The sequence below is a fragment of the Arachis hypogaea genome, chromosome 12, assembly GCF_003086295.3.
Source record: "Arachis hypogaea cultivar Tifrunner chromosome 12, arahy.Tifrunner.gnm2.J5K5, whole genome shotgun sequence".
NCBI classification, from domain to species: domain Eukaryota; kingdom Viridiplantae; phylum Streptophyta; class Magnoliopsida; order Fabales; family Fabaceae; genus Arachis; species Arachis hypogaea.
Window position 1 is genome coordinate 44,515,409 of NC_092047.1, and position 5,072 is coordinate 44,520,480.

The window sequence follows — 5,072 nt, forward strand, 5'->3', positions numbered from 1 at the left end:
AGCCATTAACAAGGATAAAGCAGCACTAAATAGCAAAATCAACCCATATGAACTCACTAAAACCAAATCAGCACTAATAAAACAGCTCAGAATAAGGCCATCATCGTCATTGCTCAATCAAAACAAGGCATGAAATCAGCCATTAACAAGGATAAAGCAGCACTAAACAGCAAAATCAACCCATATGAACTCTCTAAAATCAAATCAGCACTAATAAAATAGATCAAAATAAGGCCATCATCATCATTGCTCAATCAAAACAAGGCATGAAATCAGCCATTAACAAGGATAAAGCAGCACTAAACAGCAAAATCATCCCATATGAACTCACTAAAATCAAATCAGCACTAATAAAATAGCTCAGAATAAGGCCATCATCATCATTGCTCAAATAAAACAAGGCATGAAATCAGCTATTAACAAGGATAAAGCAGCACTAAACAGCAAAATCAACCCACATGAACTCACTAAAATCAAATCAGCACTAATAAAACAGCTCAGAATAAGGCCATCATCATCATTGCTCAATCAAAAAAGGAATGAAATCAGCCATTAACAAGGATAAAGCAGCACTAAACAGCAAAATCAACCTATATGAACTCTCTAAAATCAAATCAGCACTAATAAAACAGCTTAGAATAAGGCCATCATTTGACAACATCAAAGTAAATAGTAGAAATTAAGAATAATATCAGGAGTCTTTAACTCAACTGTAAACGTAAAAGTAACAACAATTGATGGACAAATTGCCAAGAGACAAGAAATCTATAACCTATTTTAACTCAACCCCAAAGCTAGCTCAAAGGCAAAGAATGTCTCACATTTATAAACCACCTAGAAACCTCATCTTTGAATGATGTTGGATTTGTAATGCTGGCAATGTTCATTACCTCACAAAAGTCACCAGAAATCTGCTTAGATTTTGCTTGTAAAGTCGTATGGTACTCACGCAATAAGCACTGGTCAAGAGTTTAAAATCTACCCTCTCGTATCTGTATCAGTTAGATGGTTTACATTATAGTAAGTAGCTTTTTGTATGGAAGGAAGAAATCATAGTAATCAAGAACTCAAATGAGTTTTGACAAGAAAATGTTAGACGGTTTACATTATAGTAAGTAGCTTCTCGTATGGAAGGAAGAAAGCATAGTAATCAAGAACTCAAATGAGTTTTGACAAGAAAAAGAAACTCACTGATCTCAGGGAAACCTTCAAGCTCAATGGCGAAGCTTCTTTAAGTCTATTTAGGGTAGAAATGCACCATGCATCATTTGTTTCACTTGCCACTCTTTCCTAATGGAAATTTAAGTAATTAGATGGAAAAAGAAACTGTGAACTGTTACCAGAAAGTTAAGCCACTCACAATAGATAGATGTTAACCAAGACTAGCTGGTACAAATAGAGTTAACAAGATAAGAGACTACAACTAAAAGCAATACTAAAGACATTTTAGCAGCAGAATAAATGAAATTCTAAGATAAAGTTGTGCTAGAGGTACTTAAATTTAATGGAAGATGTAAAGCTCACCAAAGAATCAACAATCTGTTCCATTGTGTCATGACAAAAGCATTTATCTACAATTTCAATCCTGAAGAAAATGAAAAGTAGAAAAAAGGGCTATCTTAAACTATGAATCAGAATATAAGAAACAAAGTTAGTAAAGAGAGCATCTAAACAGCTATAGGAATTTTTCATTTTCAAAGAACCAGTTTCCAAATCAAAATCAGAACAACATTAGACATGTATCTTCTCAACACACTCTTGCAGACTACAGCATACACATATCAACATGTTCTACCTTACTATCGTAAAATCAACAAGAGGCACAACCAGTCACACATTTAATCTACAACCAAAATCCATTACATATGAAGCATTCAACTATTCGTAATAATCCAGTAAACTTTTCAGGCATTCAAAGTTTAAAATATTTAATTTAATAAAATATTTCCTACCTCGATGTCACAACTCGCGAAAATCACTAAACACAGCAGCTCCATCAGTGGTTCCAATACCAGCTCCCATGGCAGCAACAGTAGTGATTCTGGGCAGCTTCAGTGCTGGTTCCCGGCAGCTGAGGACTCCGGCAACTTGCAGAACCTAGAGGCGAGGCAGAACAGAGCCGTTTTCCTCAAATCCCAAGTAGCAGCTTCCCTGTTTCCTTTTCCATTCACGTTCCTCTCCATGGCCATGATGAAACAACGAATTGAACGGCAGCGTAGCCAGGATGCAACGGCAGTGGCTCCCTTTCCCTGGCCCCTGGCTCATGCGTAGTTCTTTCTCTCCGCAACATGAAAGTGACGAAAATGGAAGCTTCTGTGACAGAAACGAATGTGACGGAGACAGCAGCGGCTTAGCGACCCCTCGACGGCTCCTTCTCCTTTCTCGCACGATGATGGCGACCGCTCAACGGAGGCGACGACGCAGTGGCGTTGCGGGGTTAGCGCGGCTTCTCTTCTCCGTCCCTCACTCTCCCTTTGCGGACTCTCTTTCTCCTTCGGGCTTGGCAATGACGGCGACGGCGGCACCTAACCCGCCGGCGCCGTCCTCTTCTCCTTCCTCCTCTCTTGTCCGTGTGTGTGTATGTGTTACGCTTATGAGTGGGGGGTTGTGTGCTCAGTTGGGGGGGGTGTTTAGGGTTTTAGAATTTGGAAATTAGAATTTTTTATTTAATTTGGGAATTTAGTTAGGAATGAGAGATTTTATAAAAGGATATAGATAAAATAGATATATTGATAAAAATGGGTGGATAGAATAATAATTTTAAAATCTAATATACTATATTAAAATTATTTAAAATATTATTTATCAATCTATTGTTGAATTCTAATAATTATTTCTAACAAAAAATATATATTTGTTATAAAAAAATAATTATTTATAATAAAAATATATAATATTTATTATAAATTTATTTTAATTTTATCTTTTTCAAAAATAATATTTGTTATATAATAATCAATAATAGATATATAATATTTATTTTAAAATTATTTTAATTTTATTTCTTTATATTAATATTTATTTTAGCCTTATGTGTTCAAAATATAATATTTTTTATATATTTATAATAATATATAATATTTATAATAAATTTATTTTAATTTTATTTTTTTAAAATAATATTTGTTATTTATTTATAACAATAGTTTTTGAGTATTTTATAAATTCAGTATTTATAGAAAAAATAGTTTCAATTTATATAATTATCTAAAATTATTTTTATTAGTATTGTTTAATTTGTACAATTATATAAATAATGTTAGAAAATGGTTGTTTCATAAATAATTGTTGTAAGGGTTGTAAAACCGTTCTTTAAAATAGTCAAAGAGAACGATTTTATTTTGTTACTATAGCATAATGAAAAAATGAACTTCAACAACAACACTGTAAAAACCGTTGTCTAAGACCATCTAATGGAACGGTTTTAAAGTGTAGCATTTCGGCAACGATTTTAATGCGTTTCTTTTGTACAATTCTTTAAACAACAATAAAAAACCGTTGTTTAAAGCCAAATCATGGTAACGGTTATAAAACCGTTCTTTAAAATAGTCAAAGAGAACGGTTTTATTTTGTTGCTAGAAATTGATGAAAAACTGAATTCAACAGTAACACTTTAAAAAACCATTGTCTAAACCTATCTAAGAGAACGGTTTTAAGGCGTTGCAAAATTTGGCGTTACTAAAGACCATATTTGTTGTAGATATCCTCATGCAATCATCCCCAAAAAAATAAGAAAATTCAAAGAGAAAGGCTAGTATCTAAACATCTTAATAAAATATCCTAAGCTTTTTAAAATTTAAGAACTTAGTTTTAGAACTTTGACGATACTCAACTTAAATATATACAATTGAGAAATGTTCAATGCTTTAAACAATTAAAACTATTTGAGTTTCTATTTATTCATTCATGTATTGATCAACATGGGGTTTATTAGAAAAAACTAGTGTGTCACTCATTCTCTCAAGTTTATAAGTTAAACTCTCACCCTACTTGTAATGACCCACAATTTTAAAAATATAAATATAAATAAGTTATAAATTATTTTATAAATTAAAATTTTTTAATTTAAAAATTATTTTATTATAAATAATTAAATTAATTTTATAACTATTTAAATTCAATTAAATTCAGATTCTTATATATATTTTTTATTATGATAAAATATTTTACACAATTAAAACTATAATTTTTTTATTTTATAAATAATGATATATATATATATATATATATATATATATATAAAATTAATTTAAGTAATGATATTTTTAATTAAAAACAAAGTTTAGTTAATAATATTATTATTGAGTTCGATATCCGTCGATATAAGTAAATATTGGTACTTTTCGGTGCACGTAGCTTTACTAATGCTTCACCGTATATCTTTTATTGTTGTGTTGTTAATGTCATTTATTTTAGTAACTCATATATGTTATTACTTATGTTTTAATATATCCAGCTTTTATAATTATCCATTTAAAATATTTATAACTTGAATTGCAACCCCATTCTTTGACAACTCATCACTATCTTAAGTAATCCTCATCATTGCCATTCATTCTCTCTTGGAAACGAACCAAGAAGAAATAAAAAGAGAGAATATCCGTGAGAGAGAAAAAGAATGGCTGTGAGAGAGAAAGAAAGAAAACCATGGAACCCCAATCTTTCCGAGTTTTATTTTTTGAGATCCGTAACTCCAATAAAAAATCTAATCCGATAAAAGTGTTTGTATCTTTGGTGCACGAAATTACAATCACACTTTTGTAACTCCGCACAACTAACCAGCAAGTGCACTGGGTCGTCCAAGTAATACCTTACGTGAGTAAGGGTCGATCCCACGGAGATTGTCGGCTTGAAGCAAGCTATGGTTATCTTGTAACTCTTAGTTAGGATATCAATAATTCTCAGATTTGATTATAAAAAGTAAAAGAACATGAAATAAATACTTGTTATGCAGTAATGAAGAACAGGTTGAGGCTTTGGAGATGCTTTGTCTTCTGAACCTCTGCTTTCCTACTGTCTTCTTCTTCATGCACGCAAGACTCCTTCCATGGCAAGCTTTATGTTGGGCATCA

The 5,072-nt window shown here is 31.6% G+C and overlaps 1 long non-coding RNA gene across 1 annotated transcript; it reads right to left on the reverse strand.

Moving 5' to 3' along the window:
* Window positions 1–641: 641 nt before the first annotated feature.
* LOC112729241 (uncharacterized) lies at window positions 642–2,596 on the reverse strand. The gene is made up of 4 exons (XR_011869138.1): window positions 1,953–2,596; window positions 1,525–1,585; window positions 1,207–1,290; window positions 642–992 (listed from the first exon to the last, which is right to left on the reverse strand). It is a non-coding gene; the product is annotated as an uncharacterized lncRNA (long non-coding RNA).
* Window positions 2,597–5,072: the final 2,476 nt, after the last annotated feature.